The following is a 22,525-nucleotide window of genomic DNA, read 5'->3' as shown; positions in this document are numbered from 1 at the left end:
ATTGCCCAGGAATGAGGGTCCCTGGAGTTTCAAGGACTGCCAGGAGGCAGGTGCAGGCTCAGGAAGTCAGGGGCCGCTTCTAAGCCTTTCTGCCCTCTTCACACGAGACCAGCTGTCTGCTGCCCAGTCACTACGAACCCACATGAAACCTGCTCAGGAGGTCAGCCTGGGGCTGTAGATAGCCTGGTTGGGAAAGCCCCTCGGTCAGGACTTACTTTGGAGACCCTGGATCAGTCCCTTCCCATCTCTGGGCCTTGGCTGCTTTGGCTGAAACATGAGAGGGATGCAGGAGGGGACCTCTGAGGGCCCCAGCAATTCCATGCTTTCCTGGGCCATGTATTCAGCGATGGCTCCCTGTCAACTAAAAGGTAGAGAATTTCTGTAAATGGGGTGAAAATAGGTCTTTCTGACCTGTTTTCTACGTGCTAGGATGCAGCTGCAGAATCCTCCGGCATGGTTCAGGGTACAGACTCTGAGGCCGGACTGCTTGGGTTTATATCCCAGTTCTGCCCATTGCTTATTGTGCAACCTCAGACAAGTGACTTAAACTCTCTGCACCCAATTCTTTGATAGAAGAGATGACGTAATAGTACCTATTCCACGGGGTTGTTGCAAAGATTAAAGGTTGTATAACCTGTATTACCTGTAGTGGCCAAGTGTTTAGCCCCTGACATGTACCAGGCACCTAATAAAGGTTAGTGGTTGCTACTACTAACTTATTACACCTGAGATCAGAGCTAGTCAGAATCAGGATAGGGACTTCCTGGTGGCAAATGGCTAAAAAGCCCAACCTAGGAACCGGCCTTACAAACATAAAGCAAGGGGGAAAGAAAGCAGCACAGTCAGAGAATTAGCCACCTTGGAACCAACCAGCCAGCAAGCATTTATGGAGCACCTGCTGTGTGTAAGACCCAAGGGAGGGATGTAAAAAGAAACTCCGGGCACCTGTTGGTTTGTTTAATCTCTGCCTAACTGTGAGTTCTGTGAAGGTGGAGACTCCGTGGTCTTCGCCACTGTTGCTGCAGCACCTGGCACAGTGCCTGGCATGCAGGAAGTCCTTCATAAAGGTTAGTGGAACAAACAGCATGACGCATTTGCGTGTACTGGTCCCTGCGCTCCTAGAGCTTCTTACGGCCCCTGCTACAGTACTTTCCATACAGTGTAAAGGTTTGTGGGTTGTTTGCCTTCCCCACCATACCGAGCCTGCAGACATAGCCCCAGATACATACTGGGTGCCCAGAGATCGGAAGAGTGGACAGAGTGATGGTCGGAGGGCAGCAGAGGCGCCAAGAGTGGTGCAGACGTGGTTGGAAAGGAGACAGATTGCTTGCTGTTGCGATCGGCTGGTTAGGGAAGGCTCCCAGAGATGGGATTCGAGCTGGGCCCTCAGAGACATCAGAAAGATTAAAAGAGAACATTCCAGGTTGACTCAGTGCAAAGCCAGTCCCCAAACAGGGTGGGCCAGGACTCAGCAGCCCACAGAATGTGATCCGATTGGGAATGAAGGTGCCGCTTCCATCAGAAGAGGCCAGCTCATCACCAGCGACCAGCAAGGTGAGGTCAGCTCAGAAGTACCCGGCTGGCTCTGGGGTACCCCAACCCGAAGCCGCACAGAGGACTGGAAGAAAGAAGAATGACTCCAGGCCTCAGGGGGATGGGCAGGGAGAAGCCTCCTCTGTGGCCACCATCTCCACGGGGCCCCTCGCCACTGCCAGGCTTCTTCGTCCCTGCTGTGGAACAGCCAAAACCCTCAGGGGGATGGTCAAGTGTCTGCTACCCCCAGCTTACCAGTTCTGACCTGTGGGCACCCATGGGTGGGTGCTTCCCCAACCTGGTAGGTAGCTCCCTTCTGGAAGAGAGTCACTGCTCAGAGACAATGACTTGCATGGCTGTGGCAGGGCCCTGGGGCTGGGCCCATAGCCAGATTCTCTCTGAAGTTGGGGGCCAGAATGAGGACTGTCTTAGGGGCTGGGAAGCAGCTCCCCCTCCCTCCAGGCAGACCCTTGGGGTGGGGGGGTTGGCAGCCAGCAGGGGCTGCCTCACTGCAAATGACTCCCTTTGTCATTCTGTTTTGTTATGATTAAAAATGCATGTCGCAGGCGAGGCCCTGGAGTGGAACCCGGTTGAAAATTGAATCATTAATATTCCCCCTCCAGCTGATGCCCTGGCCTCTCAGTAGGCTGTGAGGGGGAGGAATGCAACAGTTTCGGAGGCAGAGCAAGATGGGGAAGACTGAGGGGTGCCCCAGGCCCCCCACCCAGGACTCACACCCCATCCCTTGGGAGGGCAACAGGTGTCAGACAAAGTCCTGGCCCCCTAGAATTTTTCTTTCTGGTTTCTCAGGCTCTGCTCTTGGAGCTGAAAAGGAACCCTTTTCAAGGCTGGGTATGATGGGTGCCACCCTACAGGCCTCCTCTGTGCCCCCTCACCACCCCTGCTTTGTGTACCCCCCACCTTCCTGCTCTTCCTTCTATTCTCTGTCGTCCGCCATGACTGCTCTTCCTTCAGAGATGTATTATTCTTATTTTTCTAATTCTTCTTATTAATAGCTAACATTTAAATAGCACTTTCTACCTGCCAGGCACTATTTTAGCTGTTTATGAGTTTATTTCATTCTCACAACAGCTCTAAGTGGTGGGTTCTATCGCTAACCGTTTTACAGATAGAGAAACTAAGGCACAGGGGAATGGGGAGACTGGGTGACGGGCACTGAGGGGGGCACTTGACGGGATGAGCACTGGGTGTTATGCTATATGTTGGCAAATCGAACTCCAATAAAAAAATATACAAAAAAAAAAAAAAAAGAATAAGAAAAAAAGAAACCAAGGCACAGGGTGGTTCAGCAACTTGCCCAAGGTCACACAGCAAGTGGTGGTGCTCTGACTTCTAGCCTCACGCTGTCAGATACAGTGGCCGCTGAGCACTTGAAATGCTGCTAGTCTGAGTTGCAAAGTGCTGAGTGTAAAACAGACACCAGCTCAAAGATTTAGTAAAAGAAAAAGAAGGTACAATATCTTAATAATTTTTATATTGAGTCCAGGTTGAAATAATATTTTGATACATTGGGTTAAATTAAATATATTATTAAAGTTAGTTTTCCCTGTTTCTTTTGACTTTTTAAAACTGTGGCTACTAGATAATGTAAAATTACCCAAGTGGTTCCCATTTGGGGCTTGCATTATATTATAGTTCCACAGGGCGGCATTCCTCTGGCCCCTATGGCTCCTAAATCGGCTCTCTCCCAGTCATTCAGGCTGAAGCTCACGTGTCACTCCCTCCCCAGAGAGAAGGGGATCACCAACTCGTCCCCTCATTCACTTGTTCGCACTGGGTTCTCTTGCTCACCACATAATAGACGCTCCCTACATAACTGTTGAAAGGCTGTTGTAGAAGGATCTGTAAATCGAGGGGTGGATGAAGAAGAAAGCTGACTTGGTTTTCTGGACTCTGAAGCTAGTGTGAGAGGCAGGGATCAAAGCCCTGAGGAAATGTCCTTTGAGAGAGCTGGGGGCTGGGCACCAGGCCTCCCAAACTCAGGCCAGGGCCAGGAGGACCCCCCCAAGTCAGCATAGCCACCCTCTTCCCCCCATGACTCACAGGTGCAGGGCTCAGGAACCGGCCCCAGGCCTCCCCACCCCCACCCCAGAACCACACAGACAGGGGCAGGGCTGGGCCTCAGCCCCCAACCCCTGGTCAATGTAGAGACCCCCAGGTTAGCCCCAGACCAGAGGACAGGCTGCAGCGCGGCCCCTCCCAGCGTTCTTCAACCTGAGAACCTTAGAGGATCCAAGTGCAGCCTCCCCCGTCCCACCTCAGAGATGAGGAAAACAACAGGTGGAAGAAGGAGCAGTGAATCCCCCCTCCCAGTCCCCTCACATGCACTCCCCTCCCCGTTCTGAGTCTTTAAGAGCAGGAACTAGCACAGTGTGTTAACCCATGTGGAGTAGGGACTCATCACCCCCATTTCACAGATGAGGGCACGAGGCAAAGTGGTGAGTTAGCTGCTAAAGCCAGGATCTGATCATAGGTCTGCTGATTCTAGAGCCCTCCATCCCAATCACCACGCACTAAGGCCCCAAGGAAATGTTCAGAGCTCAGAGCCAGGCTGTGAGGAGTCAGGCAAGGGCTATTCATCTCTCATGTCCCAAGACAAGTACCCCATGGCAGGGACTGGAGATTGCAGCTGCAGAGGGTGAGGGCGGAGGCTGGGGAACTGACCCCTTTCCCTCTGGTCCCCTGGAAGTCCCTGCTCTGGTCCAGGCCTTTTCTTTTGTACGTAAACTACGCCCAACATGGGGCTCAAATTCAAGACTCCAAGATCAAGAGTCCCATGTTCTACCAACTGAGCCAGCCAGGTGCCCCCTGTCCACGCCTTTCCTGAACAAGGGCTACTGCCGTGGAAAGCCCAGGGTTTACCCTAATGCCTTCCCTCTGGGGCAGAGCAAGTCCAATCAAGGGCTCTCCAGCAGGGGCTGTGGCTATGGATTTGGGGGCACAAGAAATAAAGACTGAGCCCTCAGCCCACCAGTCGGTCCAGGGGCTGGCCTCACTGTCCATTCCCAAATCCGAGTCCTTGGCAAGCCCTGCCCCCCATCCCCGCCCCCCAGGACCTGCCTCCTTCTACCCCAATCCCGGAATTCACCCTCCACCTTTGCCCCTTCAGCCCCACCCCAAGACATCTTCCCTCCCCACCTCTGTACCTGCATTTCAGTTTTGGATGGAGGCTCAGCTGGAGTCCCAACCCTCCACAGAGCCACCTGAGGGCCCAGCCCATGGGTCTTGGGGATGTCACCCATACCATTCTGCCAGTGCAAGTGCGAGGTGGCCCCTTGAGGCATTCTAACTGGTGACCCTCTGCCACTGTGCCCAGGTGGGATGACAGGCAAGGTCTAGGAGTTGACAGGCCTTGAGCCCTTGGTAGGATAGAGGGCAGCCTCCTTGGACCCCACCACAGGGCCCTGACCCTGACTTCTTCTAGATCTCAGCCCCTCAGGCCCCGAGGGTAACCAGAACCCAGAGCCCAGAGCCAGGAGCCTCCTCCAGAACTCAGGGCTCCCCCCCTCCCCGCACCAGGGAAATTCTGGACTTCTTGCCACTTGGCGGCCGCCGCAGAGGGCTGGCGAGGCCAGTCACTCACCCGCGGTGGGAGTGGGTGCAGCCAGGGGGCGGCAGGGGAGCCAGCAGGTGCCCTTTCATTCGCTCTTCTGTTTCCCACCCCTTTGCCCCAGACTCTCACCTCGCCCCACCCTCAGCCACTCGGCCCCTCCCCCTCCCCTCCTTCCCCCCCCCCCCCCCACCTCCCCAAGGACAAGCAAAGTTATTACAATAATGAATTAGCCAGCCCGCTTACTGCCGCCACTGGCGAAGACAATTATCCCCCCGCACATCCCTAGCCGCTGCTGGCTCCCTCATAAAGACAGGCTTTTGGGGCCGCTTTGTGCTTTGATTGGAAATGAAGAGATTGCTAATTAGGGAACACCTGCTGGGACCCGGGCTGGCAGGAACAACGGCAGGACGGACTGAGTGGCCATTTGAGGCGGGGCCTGTGCAGGAGAGCGCGCCCTGGTCTGCGCGCCCACAAGGCTGGGGGCAGGCCGGGGAAGGAAGGAGAGCCAGCGCCACATGGGCACCCCAGTGATTTAATCCAAGGCTCTGTCACCCCCACCTAGAAGCCGTAAACAAAACCCAGACATTTTATGGAGCTTTTCACCTTTTAAAGGATGCTAATTTGTTTATGGGTGGCTATAATTCTGCTTGTGTTTGCATAGGTCAGTGCCTGGCTTGTGATGTGAAGCATCTGTGCTGTGCACAGCTGTTTCCAGCTGGGCCAGCCAGTGTTGGGGTGCACAGAGCCTCCAGCTCCCTGCAGAGGCCCAGGATAGGGAGCTGGCATGCAGAGGTGACCTGCCTGGCACCTGGACCACCTGGTGGCAGTGACAGTCAGGGACATGAGGTCAAAGGGGAAATAAACCTGAGGTTGACTTGATTATTTATTCTTGGGCCAGACACCACCCTCTTGTCCCTACTCCTTCCTGGGCCCTAGGAAAACCAGTTCGTTAGGGGCCCCTTTCCCAGAATGAAAATTTAATTTCACACTAGAGTTAGTGGGGCGTAGTGGTCAAAAAGATACCCAATTGCTTTCTCCTAAAGAACAAAAAGTCCTGGCTGATGAGCCCATTCCTCACTCTCCTACCCTCAGCCCATGCTAAGTGCTTAGCTCTCCTGACTTTTTAGCCACCGTTCCCTTTCTGAACTGGATTCACAAGTATATTGAGCAACTATTATGTGCACTGAGGATTATACACACACACGTGCACACATACACACACGTTCTTGAGGGCATTCTTTTGAATATTTGCAACACGATTCTTGGCTCAAGAGATCTCAGTCCTGGGAGAAAGATACACACAGGACTGTAACTTGGGGGCCACTGTGGAGGGGGCTGAGAGTACATGGGTAGACCAGGGCAGGAGAGATGAGTTCTACAAGAACGGGTGCAGTGAAGGCGGCTCTGAGAAGCGGATAACCTCGCGAGTCATAAAGGCATCTGTGTGAGCCGGGACACAGGAGTGCCACCCATCCTGGCCCTTGTTCAGGAAAAGAGTGTCTCAGCATAGCTGGAGCATGGGACGCAAGGACAGTGAAGGACAGGGAAGAGTAGAGGTGGGCATGGAGCGCAGGGGGAGCTCTGGCCGTGGAGAAGCTCGAGTCTGTGATCACATACATGCTTCTTAAAGTTGCCCGCTGCACTTGTGTGTGGATTAGAGGCATCACCCACAGTCACCCAGAAGAGGGTGGTCCCAGAGCCTGGCTCGAGGGATTTAACTGGCCTCCCAAACCAGCACACCTCACTCCTGGGCCAGCTCCAGTTGCTTCCTCACTCCCTCTCATCTTCTACACTTTAGGTTTCCAAAGCACATGAGAGCATTTACCCACAGAATGGGACATTTGCTAAAATGCGGGAAGAGCATCCCACTGACCCCTCAGTTCACTCTAGGAGGTGAGGACCCTCACAGTATCCTGTATGGGCATGAGCACTGGACTGAGAGTGCTCTGCCCACTGGCCTCCATTTTTCCAGCTACAGGATGGGGACGTGCTCCTTACTTGTTTGGGATCTCCTGCAGCTTTGATATTCCAAAAGTCTACTGAGCATTACAGAGTTTTGAGATGCAATGCAAGAAAGCGATTAAAGGTATGGGTGTTACCAAAAATAAACCCTTGCATGATTTTTGACTAGGGTTTTGAGACCAATTAAGGAGTGTACAGTCTTTTCAACAAATGGTGTTGGGGAATCTGAATATCCATAGGCAGCAAAATGAAGTTGGACCCTTACCTAGCACTACACAAAATGTGTCAAGTCCTAAGTGTAAGAACCAAAATGATAAAACTCAGGGCACCTGGGTGGCTTAGTGGTTGAGCATCTGCCTTTGGCTCAGGTCATGGTCCCAGGATCCTGGGATAGAGTCCTGCATCGGGCTCCCTGTGGGGAGCCTACTTCTCCCTCTGCCTGTGTCTCTGCCTCTCTCTGTGTATCTCTCATGAATAAGTAGATAAAATCTTAAATAAAAAATAAAACGATAAAACTCTTAGAAGAAAACATAGGGCAAAGCTTCATGACATTGGATTTGGCACTGACCTCTTTACTATGACACCAAGGGAGGGCACAGACAAGAGAAAAAACTTTATAAAAACTTCTGTGCGTTAAAAGACACCATCAACAGAGTGAAAGGCAACCTATGGAATGAAAGAAACTATTTGCAAATCATACCTCTGATAAGAGATTACGATCTAGGATCTAGAGAAAACTCCTAAAACTCAACAGCCTCAAAAATCAAACAACCGATTAGAAAGTGGCCAAAGGACTTGAAATGATATTTCCCCAAAGAAGATAAATGAATGGCCAATAAGCACATGGAAAGATGCTCAATATCGCTGATCATCAGGGAAGTATGAGACAAAGCCACAAACACCACCTCACACCCATCAGGATGGCCACCATCAAAACACTAGAAAACAACAAGTATTGGTGAGGATGTGGAGAAATTGGACCCTCGTTCACTCCTGGCAGGAATGTAACATGGTGCAGCCATGGTGGGAAACCAGTACAGCGGTTCCTTGAAAAATGAGGGATAGATTTGTCATATAATCGAGCAATTCCACTGTATGTAACCGAAAAGGATTGAGAGCAGAGTCAAAAAGAGATACTTCCACACCCATGTCCATCGCAGCATTATTCAAAAAGCTATAATGTACACACAACCCAATTGTTCGTTGGCAGATGACTAGGTAAGCAAAATGTGGTATTATGCACACAATGGAATATTATCCAGCCCTAAAAAGGAAGGAAGTTCTCACCCCTGCTACAACTTGGGTGAGCCCTAAGGACATTACGCTCAGGGAAAAAAGCCAGTTATAATAAGGCGAACACTGTAGGATTCCACTCATATGGGGTACTTAGAGCCATCACATTCATAGAGACGGAGATAGAATGATGGCTATCCAGGCTGCGGGCAGGCAGGATGGCGAGTTAGTGTTTAATGGGGACAGAGTTTCTGTTTCATGAGACGAGAAGAATCCTGGCCATGGATGCTGATGACAGCTGCACCACAGTACGAAGGAACTTAGTACCACTGAACTCCACCCTTAAAAATGGTTAAAATGGTAAATTTTGTGTTATGTGTGTTTTACCACAATAAAAAACCCTGGCAAACAAAACAAAAACCTGCAACATCAGCTGTCAACCACTTAATTTTTAGAAATTCTTTAAGTTTTTGAGTATATATTTGTGGTTCAAATATTAAAATATATATAAAAGTATGTAAAAAAAGAGTGTATATTAGAGAGAGAGAGAGAGACACCCAGGTTCAAATCCCCTGTGGCCACTCAGCAGTTGTGTGGCCTAGGGCAAATCATTTAACCCTTCTGGCCCTCAGCTTTCTCACCTGTAAAATGGGGGAAATCACAGCACCTATTTCCTATGGTTGCTGAGTATGAGCAGGAACAACAGGAGCAGGGCACCAAACGTGATGCCGCCTCATTGAGTGTGCTGGGGCACGGGGCTGCCTCCTCTTCTTGCTCCTGCTCCTCCTCCTCCTCCTCCTCCTCCTCCTCCTCCTCCTCCCCCTCCTCAGTCCCCCTCCTCCCCCCCTTCATTATAAGCCATTCACTCTTCCACAGAGTCAGGGTAGAGAACTCATACCTTAGTGTCAGTATCTTTTCACTACAATTTAACAAGTGTCTCTGTTTTCAGAACCACCTGCATGATTTTCCCTCTTGTCTCATATGAAACTAGATATCTTTCAAGGAGTTTCCAGACCTGTCAAAGAGAAATGGAAAAGCTGGCAAAGCCCTACCCCCATTTGGGGTCCCCATGCCTCTGGTGGGACAAGCAGGTGGCCACGGATGCAAGAGACACAGGGCCTCTTGGTTGAAAATCCTTTGCCAACTGCTGGCACAGGCCAGGCAATGTGAGCCTCTGGTATTGAAGGACAGTGGGCCTTCTGCCCGGCAGCCGGGATGGGCCCCTGAGAGAGACAGAGGCACAAGGCCCCGGGGAGCTGAAGGCACAGCTGCGAGGTCATCCAGCCCAGGCCTGGGCTCCCCTGACCCAGGCAGCTGCCAAAAGCTGGGGATGGGGTCCTCCCGGAGGCTGGGCTGGTGCTGGGCCCAGGCATGGCGGCTCCAGCAGATGGTGGCCTGGGCACCCCAGAGCCTCCCTATACCCAGGGAAGCAAACATGCCAGACACCGGGAAAAGCTGTTGGCAGCAAGGTGCTTTCTTCACCACTCTGTGCCTGCCACAGCCAGAAAAGAAAGCGGTGTGGCTTTTTCGAGTGTCCCGGGGTCCTGAATGTGGAGGAGTGGACAATTATGTGGCACCAAATGTCTTCCAAAGCAAACCTCATTCCCACCCTCTTCCCATGCCTACTGTCAAATTCTTGAGTCAGCAACTTTTTTTTTTTTTTAAGATGTTATTTATTCATGAGAGACACAGAGAGTGACGCAGAGACCCAGGCAGAGGGAGAAGCAGGCTCCTCTCAGGAAGCCCGATGTGGGACTCGATCCCAGGACCCCGGGATCACGCCCTGAGCGGAAGGCAGACGCTCAACCGCTGAGTCACCCATGCGTCCCAAGCAACGTTTTAAATTAGACTAATATTGTCATCATCAGAACCCCACTCCCTGCCCCCCATCCCCCCGAGTTTGTACTCCTAAAAACTCCATGATGCTCCTTGTCTCTGAGTTTTAACCACCTCTGTCGCAAGGACAGCAGAGTTCCTGAGCCCAGCCCCGACCTTGTGCTTCCTCCTGCCTCATCTCACTTGCTCCTCACAACCACCGGGGAGCCTGGACGTGACCACCCCCTTTGCACAGGAGAGAATACTGAGCGTAGAGGGACCGATTATCGTCCCGGGACCATGAAGCGGGTAAGCAGCAGAGCCGGAATCTGAAGCAGATTTGTCTTAGTCTGAGGTCAGGATGTTTGCCGTCCCTGCGCCCGCATCAGGCCACAAGGCTCCCGTGTGCGCGTGTAGGTTCTTTGAGCACGGGGACAGCATGGTGCTTTGAAGTCACTCTGTAGTTCGTTTCGACAGTGCAGAGCGCAGGGCAGGTGTTGAGGACAGACCTGCGAGTGGCAGCCCGAGTGGGTGTGCGAGGAAGCTCTGAGCAGCTGGCACACCAAGCCTGACTGCGCAGCTCCAGGGGCACGGGTGGGAACGGCTGCGTGCTCGGGGCTCGTGGGTGCTGGACATGCAGGACGGGGGCTGTATCTCACCAGGGCAGCGTCAGGATGTGGTTTGGCCTGGGCCTGGGGAAGGGAGCTTGATGGCTGGGCGTTACAGGTGGGTGGGTGGGAGGAGGGGCTTCAGTAGGGTGAGGAGCAGACTCTGGGAGAAGTATCAAGCCCTGGGGCACAGGGATGACTGTGGTAACCTGGACACACCAGTTCAGCGTGCCCTCAGGGACCTGCCCCGAGTGTTCCCAGAATTTAGTACCCAGACCCTCCTGGATTTGTGCTAAGATGACATGGAGTTATGGAGGCAATAAGGCTGGAGTTGAAAGCTCATTTTTACCATTTTGTAGGCGTGAAATGCCCCCAGGTAGACTGATGGGGGAGCCTCTGTTCCCTCGGCCATAAATCTGAGATACTAAGCCCCTCAGGGCTTGCAGTGGTCCTCAGAAGCAATAATGCAGTCTTTGGGCATTGGCATCTTCAGAGGCCCTGTCTTTGCAACCTGCCATCTTCAGCACCCACGGTCCTGATGCTTGATAATGGCTCTTCCCTGGGCTCAACCCAGAGAGTGATGGGAGCTCATCATCAAATTCCAGAGTGGCTCACATAGAAGCCCACACCAGGCCCCTGCCTCCTATAACCTCTGTGTAGTAGCTATTGGTAGCGCTCTGCTCAGTTCCCTTTGCCACCCATCCCCAGCTCTGAAGGGCTGCAGCCTTCTCCTGAGAACTTTCCTTGACCAGTGGGAGCCCCTTTGGTCCAGAAGAGCCTGGGAGGTTACCGAGGGCAGTTTGCAGCAAATGACTGATTGATACGAGGGTACAGCGGCCTAGTATGCTTGTCCCACATCAAGGCGGGAGCACTCTTCGGTGGCATTTATGCTCCAGAACTCCCCATGGGAACCCTCATCCTTCTTTAGCCCCCTCCCCCGCCCAGTCCCTCTTTCCTTGCTCTTGACAGGTTTCTTCAGACAGCACTCCCTCGATGCGTCTCTTACCCAGAATCCCTGTTTCAGGCTCTGCTTCTAGGGACATTGACCAGGGCCACTCCCTCCCCCACCTCTCAGGAGTCTCCCCGAAACAGCCAGGATTAAACACACAAACGAGAGAAATGCCAGAACCATCTAGCAGAGACACTTGCATGCCCATCAGATGAAAAGGCAAAGATTTAGCCATAGGCTCACTCAATCTGGGGGGCATGTCTGTTTCTATCTGCAAAGGCCCCAAGAATGGGGGAGAACATCTGGTCTCCTCTGGGTCACTCCTATCTGGAGAACAAGGGCCAGGGTCAAGGCCACAGCTCAGGAAACCAACATATCCTACAGGTCACCCGAATCCTCTGTCTGATGCTGCCGTGGACCCAGTGGCCTCCACTGAGAGCACCCGTAGTCACATCAAACAGGCCTTCCCTCTCACCCTGGAGAGTTTTCATATTCTCCCCACAAAAAGAGAGATGGGAGACCGGAGACCCTAAGAATCTTAGACATGGTGGGAAACAAAGTCCCCAAGGAATATGAGTCCTTCAGAGACAGAAAATCTCCCCGCTAAATGATGTAAGGAACTTGAATGACCAGATAGAGGTTGTCCGTGCCACACTGTGGCTCAGGGATATGAGGGAAAGACAAAACATTGGGAATTGTACCAGCTACAATCAGATATTAGTGTTTCACTGCAAAGGCCAGGCCAGGGGCCCTGGCTGCCCCACCACTGCAGTCAGGAGGCAGACTGCAAACGGTGAGGGCCCCCTAAGAGTCAGGGAAGCCAGAGGAAAGACAGAAACCTGAGGAACCTCTCCCCAGGGAAGGTCACGAACAGGGAGATGACAAACACTCTCCCAAAGAGTGAGCGCATGCTGGACTTCATCCAAGGTGGGGAAATATTATAACTGTCCTCAGGGATGTGATTAGCATCCCAAGAGCCCAGATGGGTGGATCAGGAGGAGACAAAGGTCACAGGAGATTGGGCAAGGAGACCAGCCGTCAGAGGCAGTGGCATTGGCAAGAAACCACTCCTTCCTCGCCTTGCTCCCTCGATAAGAAAACCGTGTGGTGGATTATGGTTGGTGGAGAAACACAAAATAGGAAACAAAGGGAACAAGAAAACAGTGCTACTGGTTGAATGAAGGGAGGATGGGACATCAGAAGGGGAATGGAAGGAGCAGCCATAGTAAAGCAGGAGAAAACAGGGATGTGCTTCTGTAAGAGGACCCTATATCCCGGGAGCTCTTAAAGTCTACCCATTGTAGCCATGGGCCTCCATTTTACCAATATGGTCACTGGCTCCTCTGAAGAGAACTTTATTATTTTTAACTTTTAAAAATATTTTATTTATTTATTTGACAAAGAGAAAGAGCACAAGTGCAGGGTGGGGAGCAGCAGAGGGAGAGGGAGAAGCAGTCTCCCCGCTGAGCAGGGAGCCTGATGTGGGGTTCTATCCCAGGACCTGGGATCATGACCTGAACCCAAGTCAGATGCTTAAACCAACTGAGCCACCCAGGTGTCCCTCTGGAGAGAATTTTAAATATTTATTTAGGAGGCCCAAGACGGTTAGCAGGGGCAAAGGAGAGATTTGATTAACAGGAAGCTCCCTGGAAGTGTGTGTGGTGGTACCTAACAAGGATGCAGAGACTTGGCGGATGGAAGCAAAAGCTGTAGGAACTCTCTTATGGTCTGTAAGATTGGGCCAAAGTTGGAAATGTTGGGTCAAAGTCAATGTTTATGTAAATGCTACCAAAGAGTACTGTTTCTTTTTTTTTTTTTTTTAATTGGTTGCCTTCTTGCACTTAGCTCTGTAGTATATTGTGGAAGATGGTGTCATGATAATACTACCTACCACCTGGGTGACTTCAGCAAGGTCCCTAGCCTCTGTGTCTCTATTTCTTTTTCTGTAAAATAGGAATAATAATAATAATAATAATAATAATAATAATATTTTGGTTGTTATAAGGATCGGGGACGATAAACTGTGTAAAATTTCCAGCACATAACATGATCTTGATACATGCCTCCCTCTTTTTCCCACGCTCAGAAGAGTAGTAGTTGCAGAGGTAGGACACATGAAAACATCATGAAACTAGGCAAGCACTAAGCAACAACATAAAACACAATGGTAAAGAAGTGTCTCGAGGAGGGTATTAATATGCTGAATGAAATACAAAGACAAATACTGTAGGATTTCACTTCGCATATCAAACCTTAAAAAACAAAACAAATAAGCCAACGACAGAAGCCGACCCATAAATACACAGACCAAGCTGATGGCTGCTAGAGGGGAGGGCAGTGAGGGATGGGTAAAGGAGGGAAGGGATTAGGAGGTACCAACTTGTGGTTATAAAATAAATAAGTGAAGGAGGTGAAAAGTCCAGCACAGGGAATGCAGTCAGTAATACTGTAATGATGTCTGGTGACAGATGGTAGCTACACATACTGTGGTGAGCACCGCAGAGTGTATAGAATTGTCGAATTACTGCATCGTGCACCTGAAAATAACACAACATCGTATGTCAGCTATATGTCCAAAATAAAAATTGTTTTTTAAAATTGCAAGCCAAACATGTTTTGTATTGATGTTGTGGAATATTATTTAACAATAAAAAGGAATGAAGTACTGAAAAATAAAGCAGCAATGTCTCAAGGAGATATCACGCTTCGGTATCCGGTAATAGTACGGTTAACGTGTGCTGAGATTATTGTCAGGGGAGAAAAGTGGAATCTTTCACAACAGAGCACAAAAGAGAGATACTGAAGATTTTTTTAAGGCTTTCAATTCCTAATGTGGTTCATCCGCAGTGTGAAAGGTGCTAGTTGAAGGAAATATGAGGTTTTAGGCAGTAGAGAACAAAGCATGTCCCCAGGCTCAGTATGGAAATGATAGAGATCCAAGACCACCTGAGCAGTGAAAGTCCAATTGTAAGAGCCGTTCTTCTGGGAAATTGGGGGGGGGGGGGGGCTAGGAAAGGGCCAGGATCAAGGGTCCAACATATAAAGGAATCCCTTTCTAAGTTTATGAAATGGCAAATACAGAAGTGAGAAGTGGCACAAGGGCTCAATCGAAGTAGAGGTAAGGACTTATGGGAGAATATTCTAGAAATAAGTTAGATGCAGTAAAAAGAATTGTCACACAGTGATTAATGATAGAAATCAAGGCCATTTAGTAAAAAATAAGAAAAAAAATCTTTACAGGGAAGCACATAGGGACCCAGAAAATGGATAAGGACACTTTGTGCTCCGAGATCTCTTTATTTAGCAAGCCTCCAAATGTAATATTTTTAAATTAATAGGATATGATAGAGAGAGGGGGGAAAAGAACAGAAACAGACAGTAGAATCGACAAGTAGAGAAGTAGTTGTGGCAGATGGGAAATAATGTCCTTCCTAAAAGGTGTTTTCGATGGGTTGGTTTTAGGCAGCTCAATTTACATATTGCAAAAAGATTTTCCAATTTACACCATGGAGGCATGAACCACCAGTGAGGGGGACACAGAAAGTAGACACTGGAGCCATTAAGGATAATGGCATTTCTGAAACAGCCAAGTCGATACTGAGTTGGGTGGGGGTTGGGGGGCTGGCATTTACTTAAGTCCTTTATTTCATTAGAACATTCAAAGTCATGTTGAGAGACTCATGCTGAGGGATTGCCCTGGGGGATAGGACCACCAGTCCCTGCTCAGAGCCTTCATTCTGGAGGGGAAACCAGGAAACCACCCTGCAAACAGTTGTGAGACTGTTGTGAAGATGATCACTGCCTGGGTGGGACACAGAAGTTCAGCACCCAGAAGAGGTCAGCTAGTCTACTCATTCCTTTCATAGGTAAAGAGAAACAGAGGCAGCGAGAGATCAAGTGGCTTGGACAAAGCTATCAGGCAGTGTGAGAGCTAGGCCTAGAACAAGGGCCTTCTGGAAGTTCTTCTAAAGGCTTGCTCAATATGCTGCCATAAAAATCAGTTATGTTTCCGTAAACAGTTTGGTAGCCTCCACAACAGTGTCCAACTACATCAGTAGAGTGTCCTATTTCAAGGTAATATTTCTGATATTTTTAGCAAATAGATTCCACAGGTTTCATTATCAAGCATCCGCTTGCCTTCCCTCTGCCCCCATTCCCGACCGTCATTGATGAGGCAAAATCATCCCCAAAAATAAATGGGGGAAGAAAGCAGGAGAGGAGGCTAAGGAAGCCAAAGCAAGCACGCACACTTGGCAACTGGGCATAGAGAATGCACTCATGAGAGACAGAGAGAGAGACAGAAAGAGAGAGAGAAGCAGGCTCCCTGCAAGGAGCCTGATGTGGGACCTGATCCCAGATCCCAGGATCACGCCCTGGGCCAAAGGCAGCCACTCAGCCACTGAGCCACTCAGGCGTCCCAAGAATGCACTCTAATAGGCTCTCAGCCTTCCTCTCCTGGAGTTGGTGTTTCTCACTCTCGTGTATGGCAATGTCTGACCCCTAGGCAATGCCGAGCATCTCTGCACGTTTCAACTTTATATAAATGCTACAGTCCTGTCTCTAGAATCTTTCTGAACGCCCTTCCCTTATCAATGCTGCTGACTGTCCGAATCCACCAACGCTGCTCATTAGACTAACAGTTGCTTCTGCTTTGAAGCTTCTATCACTAAGTGCAGAAATCTGAGTGAAAATTTTGCCCGAGAAGGATGCTACCACCATATTTCTGTTGCTCAAGAGTAAAGCCTGAACTCACAGGGACTAAGATCCACCTAGTGATCTTTTCCCCCGGGCTAAAGAGTGGTGCTTTGTTGCCACTGGTTTCCGAAGGAGCAACAGCAGATGGGCGTCTGAAGGCAGAATTAACTCAAGAGTCATTACATGAGGGTGTTCTCAGTTGAGTGCCCTAGAGTAAATAGTAATTACATGTTCCTTCAAGATTACTCTCAGCCTGAGGTGGGGGAAAGAAGAGAGTCATGGATGGCTGACCACGGTCCCCTTAACGTGCACACGTGTGCATAGAAACACAGGCCAGTCACAAGCCTGGATTCGGAATTTGCCCCTAAGAGTGTGATATCAGTTCTACAAGTCCCCTGAAGTATACAAATTGGACTGCCTCGGAGACATCAGAAATTGTCCTTACCTACTCGCATTCTTCTTTCCTCGAGTAGTATCCCCTAGAGATGCACCCCTGAATATGTGGAAGACAAGCCATCCATGCTTGGTCACACTGTACGAAGAGGAGGAATTCACCCTGTGCAGAAACTACACTCCAGTGACGGACTCCACAACACTTAGAGATGCACAAGACCATCTAAACCATTTCCAACTTTCACTCCTGGACTCTGCGAGGGAATGGAGAGCAGGTCTCCACGAAGGCTGGAAAGCTTGGCCACATCTCTCCAGACCCAGGCAGGCACTGGGAGGATGCTCACTTGGTTCCGGGATATGGAAGCAGGGAATTGTGGAGGGCTGGGGTGGGTCTCTAAACCACCTTGCGAGGAGCACTTTCTGCTGTATCTGTAAGCCGTCATCAGCACCAACATCAACAACAATGGTTCTGAGAGCTTATCACCTAGGAGCCACCGCTCTGAAGGCCTCTGTGTAGGTCTTTAATCCTCACAATGACCCCATGGGGAAGATGCTCTCATCATGCCCATTATACAGATGATGAAGTTGGGTGTGGGGTAGAGAGGCTGGGGAAATTGCTCAGGGTCACAACTAGTACAGGGGGACGGGAGTCCAGCGTGGCTCTAAAGCCTTATGTAGTCACCACCCAGACTACTTCATGGAGTTCATCTTAGGGGACCAAGTTAGTCTAAGACTGGTAAGCACTTTCTATTTCAATGTTGTTTTGTTTTTTTCCTTTTTAGATTTTACTTATTTATTTGAGAGAGAGAGAGAGAGAGAGAAAAAAAAAACACAAGCAGAGAGTAGGGGCAGAGGGAGAGGGAGAAGCAGACCCCCTCTGCCCCCTGCCAAGCAGGGAGCCCGACACGGGACTTGATCCCAGAACCCTGAGATCATGACCTGAGCCAAAGGGAGATGCTTAACCGACTGAGCCACCCAGGGGCTCCCATGTCCCATTTCAAAGGAATGTTTACACTCTGATTCTTTTTTTAGCTTCACACCAATGTCCCTGAGGCACTCAGAGCAGGTTTCTGCCCCCTTCTCCGTGGGTGAAGGCAGGGAGGGGTTAGGTACTTGGTGAGGTCGCCCTGACTAGGAAGCCTCTTCCAAATCCCAGCATGCTCCTCTCTTCTGAGGCTACAGAAGGACTTTGAGCAAACCCCAAGGAGCAGGTACCCAGAACTCCTGGGGTGGAGGATTGTGGGGAAGAATGTCAGGACCTCAGAGGTGTGAAACAATAGTCTCTACAAATTAAAAACAAAATAAAAAATGCAGAGTTTATAAAGTGTTCTGGGGCAAGTGGGCCTGACCAGTTTTTCACTCACCGCCCAGATGTACTTCCATACAGGGGGAGCTGAGGAGAAAGAACAAACTGAGGAAAATGATAGATAATAGGAACTGTATGAGGTTGGTCAAGGCATGAAGCCAGAGAAAAGCCATGGGCCCGTGGCCTTGCATTAAAGGGACATAGGCTGGCAGACCTGTGGTTCAGTTAAGAGCACAATATGTTGGCTCCGTCATGAACCACAGTTTTAAGGGTCAACGTTTAGAGTGGGAGGGTCCAAGAGACCTCTTCCAGTCCATCATTTTATGATCAGGGAACTGAGGTCCTGAGAGCATGTGCATCTTAATTATCACTGGTCTGAGGTGGGACCTGGGCTGGGCCCACCTGGTCCCTGCCTCTGTCCACGGCACCTGTCTGCTCCTCTGCCCACCGAAGCTATAGATGCAAGCAGCCCTCAACATTTGACCTCCTTCCAACAGACTTTGTTTTTTAGCTTTTTTAAAAAAGATTTTATTTATTCATTTAAGAGAAAGAGAGAGAACGTGAGTAGGGGGGATGGGTAGAGGGAGAAGCAGACCTCCCATGGAGCAGGGAACCCAAAGCAGGACTTGATCCCAGGACCCCCCCTGAGCCAAAAGCAGATGTTTAATCAACGAGCCACTCAGGAGCCACCCCCTTCCCTTTTCAAACTTTTTTTTTTTTTTTTTTTTTATTTATGATAGTCACACAGAGAGAGAGAGAGAGAGGCAGAGACATAGGCAGAGGGAGAAGCAGGCTCCATGCACCGGGAGCCCGACGTGGGATTCGATCCCGGGTCTCCAGGATCGCGCCCTGGGCCAAAGGCAGGCGCCAAACCGCTGCGCCACCCAGGGATCCCCCTTTTCAAACTTTTTATTTCAAAATAATTCTAGATTTGCCAGAAGTTGTCTGTCCCCGGCTGACCTGTACACACACGAAGTCTCAATATAACTGTGGATGTATGTGGGGTGATGGGTCAGTTCTGGGACTGACTTAGGAACAAACAATTCTTCTTTCTCAGATCTTATCTTACCCCATCACTGCCTTGAACCCTAACACACACACACACACACACACACACTCACACATGGCCTAATCAGCAATAGTTTCACTCCTGAATATTGCTGGAAGGATCACTAAGCCAAGCTAATCAATTGTCTCAGCCAGCTCCCAGCCCCCAGGAGTTGCCTAGACCTTTCATTGCTATCATTTAACTCTTAGCAGCCTGAGTTTTTATCTACTGTCTTCCAAAAGAGAGCAGAAATACTCTTTTGGGAAGAATCTGGTGCCTAAGATGATGTTCCTCTCTTGCCACCTTTCAAAAGCCTTGTCTATGCTAATGGAAGCAGACACTCTGGAACACTTCAGAAGGCAGGCCTCCCTCTTATGTATACCACCCGGGACCAGCGTGGTTAAAGCGGGAAGAGAACGAGGGCCCCCCAGAGTGTGAGCAGCCAGAGGAGGCAGGTAAGTATAGCCCAGAAAGGGGAGAGGACAGGGCATGACAAACGAGGGGAACAGTCACAGGAGAGATACCAGTTTAGCAATTAAATCTGACATTGGCTTAGACAAAGCTTCTTTACAGAACAGAATAAAATTCCTAGGAAGGTTTGTGCACATCTAAATAAAAGACATCCCTCTTTTTTTATTTTTATTTTTTATCTGGCCAGAGGAACATGAAAGCAGGAGGGACAGAGGGGAGAGGTGCTGAGGCAAGAACCACAATCCATGGGTCACAGTTTAATGTAGTTAAGGCAGCTGGACATTTGCAACTTCCAATCACTCCTCCCACAATTAAGGGATCAGAGATGCCCCCTTGAGACAAGCAACTCCATGCAACTCACTTTGCATGTGTTGATGGAACACACACTATGTGCCAGGCACTGTCCTAGGCACCGAGGAATTTCAAAGATGCATAGTGAGGAGGCAAAGGGGAGGCAGTGATGATTCCAGGGTTTTAGTAGTGGTACCCCCAAATCTAGGAGGGAGACCAAAGAAGGGGGCAGTGAGAACAATGTGGGCACTTCGTCAGTTTGAGTGGCACCGGGATTCACAGTCTGGATCCCTGCTTCAATCAGGAAATACATGGTTTATCAGTGGGGAAAGAAAAGGAGTAGGGCTCATTGCCTCGCAGCATAGGAAGTCCCTACACAGAGAAACAGAAGGAGTGTTGAGGACTTTGGAACCGGGGGCATCCATGAGAGGACAACTCTTCAGGAACTGCGGTGGGGCCCACTCAGCAATTGGATTCACTTGTCAAGCAATCGTGTTGAGAGGAGGACAGAAAAGGCACCTGCTGCTCTCACAACACAGCCCTGTTGACTTCACAACCAGGACTGGCCTGGCCTTGCTTGGTGGATAAAGCCCAAACTGCCCTCTAAGAGTGGAGGGTAGAGAGGGGTGCAGGAGTGACCTGGGGACCTTAGAACAAAACTGCTTGTCTCAACGTGAGCAGGGCCAGGAGAGCTGACCAGACTCTGGTTCTATGGAGCAAAAAAGAGCCTGGCTTTCTTCCCCACACCTAGGACTGCTGTCCAAAGCCCAGTTTCCATCCTCTGTTCTCCCACAGTGGTTTTTTTTTTTTTATTTCATTTATTTATTTATGAGACACACACACACACACACACACACACACACACACACAGAGGCAGAGACACAGGCAGAGCGGGAAGCAGGCTCCTCACAGGGAGCCCGACGTGGGACTCGATCCCTGGTCTCCAGGATCACACCCTGGGCTGAAGGCAGGCGCTAAACTGCTCAGCCACCTGGGGACCCCCTCCCACAGTGGTTTAAAGGCTCTTAGTTCTTTCCAGATTGGTGGTGGTGGTGGGTGTCCTGATAGGCCTTGATCTCTGGTTTACCTGTGGAATAGTTCATTGGCGGTTGAGACTGGAAGTCTTGCTGATCCAGGATTCCACCCACCAACATTCAGGAAAATAGCCTGTTACAAACTGAATGTTTGTATTCCCTCAAAGTTCATATGTTGAAGCTCTGATGTCTAATGCGATGGTCTTAGGAGGTGGGGCGTTGGGGAGGTGTTTAGGTTTAGATGAGGTCATGAGGGTGGGGGCTCCCATGATGGGATTAGTGTCTTTCTAAGAAGAGGAAGAGACCAGTGCTTTTGCTCTCTCCACCCTGTGAAGATGAATGAGAATGCCATTGGCTTATAAAGAGGGTCCTCACCCAACCTGATCACGCCACCACCCTCATCTTGGGCTTTCTGGCTCCAGAACTATGAGAACTACATTCCTGTCATCTAAGCCACCTGGCTATGGTACGTTGTCATTGCAGCCCAAGCTGATTAAGACGTAGCTCCTTAGTGGGAGGTGTGGGAGCCTGTCTTTAGTGGTATGACAACCCTGTGAGGTAGGCTCTATAATGATGCCCAGTTAGCAGATAGGAAAACTCAGGCCTTAAGGGATTAATTAGCTCAAGTCTGGGAGCTGAGAAGAGGTGTGGTGCCAGGGTTCAGACCCTGGCTGCCTGCTCAGAGTGTGTGCTCTCGACCACAGCTCTGTGCCATCCATGAGAGGTACCTAGTAGGGAAGGGGCGGGAATGATCAGTGATGAGCTGGACGTAATGACATTGTAGCTGCCCTTGGGGAGTGTCTGGTGCAATGAGGGAGACCCACAATCACACCCTAGAGATGAATGCAATACTGGAGGGAGATCTGTTGAGTGCTCCAGGAAGAGGGGGATGTCACCCATGTAAGGTAGTTTTCACAGCAAAGCTGATGTAGATGGGCTATAAATCACATTTTTTTAAAAAGAAGATTTAATTTATTTGACACAGAGAGAGAGACAGTGAGCAAGAGCACAAACAGGCGGGAGGGGCAGACAGAGGGAGAAAGAAAAGCAGACTCCCTGTTGAGCAGAGCCCGACTAGGGGCTTGATCCCGGGACCCTGGGATAATGATCTGAACTGAAGGCAGATGCTGAACTGACTGAGCCACCCAGGCGTCCTTATAAATGCCATCTTGACTCCAGCAAGGGCAAGTGCAAGAGGACTCATGGGCCACTGAGCATGAAGTACTAAGAGAAGGAGCAGTGCCCAGGGAAAAGGGGGAAACAGAAAGCCAGGGGCCTCCACTGATAGAAAGTCCGCTGTCTGGAGCCTCTGCTAATCTCATGAAGCGGGGAAAATAGGCCCAGGTGAAAGGACTAGAAAGTGCTCACTTGGTTGGTGGCAGAAAAGAAAGGCAGGTGTCCACAGAGCATTCAGAATCCTTCTGTATCAGGGGTTCCTGCTTTTCCTTCCCAAGCAGGAGACCACACACTCCAGGAGAGCCAGGGCACGTTTGGGCAGCCATATGGCTCTGACTTTCCCCTCTCCTCCGCTGTACCCCAGAGAACGAGGGGAGAGGGCAGCCAGAATGTGTGGAGAACTTAGACTCCTGACCTCAGCTTTGCCTTGACATTGC

At 50.2% G+C, this 22,525-nt stretch overlaps 1 long non-coding RNA gene across 1 annotated transcript; it reads left to right on the top strand.

Annotated features, from left to right (window-relative positions):
* The first annotated feature begins 17,364 nt into the window (after positions 1 to 17,364).
* On the top strand, positions 17,365 to 21,379 carry LOC112658040 (uncharacterized). The gene is made up of 3 exons (XR_003135452.3): positions 17,365 to 17,498; positions 19,430 to 19,571; positions 21,248 to 21,379. It is a non-coding gene; the product is annotated as an uncharacterized LOC112658040 (long non-coding RNA).
* Positions 21,380 to 22,525: the final 1,146 nt, after the last annotated feature.

This window comes from Canis lupus, chromosome 8 (genome assembly GCF_003254725.2).
Source record: "Canis lupus dingo isolate Sandy chromosome 8, ASM325472v2, whole genome shotgun sequence".
Lineage (NCBI taxonomy): Eukaryota > Metazoa > Chordata > Mammalia > Carnivora > Canidae > Canis > Canis lupus.
The sequence above is the reverse complement of the archived record's forward strand: the minus strand, read 5'-3'. Positions and strand labels throughout refer to the sequence as shown.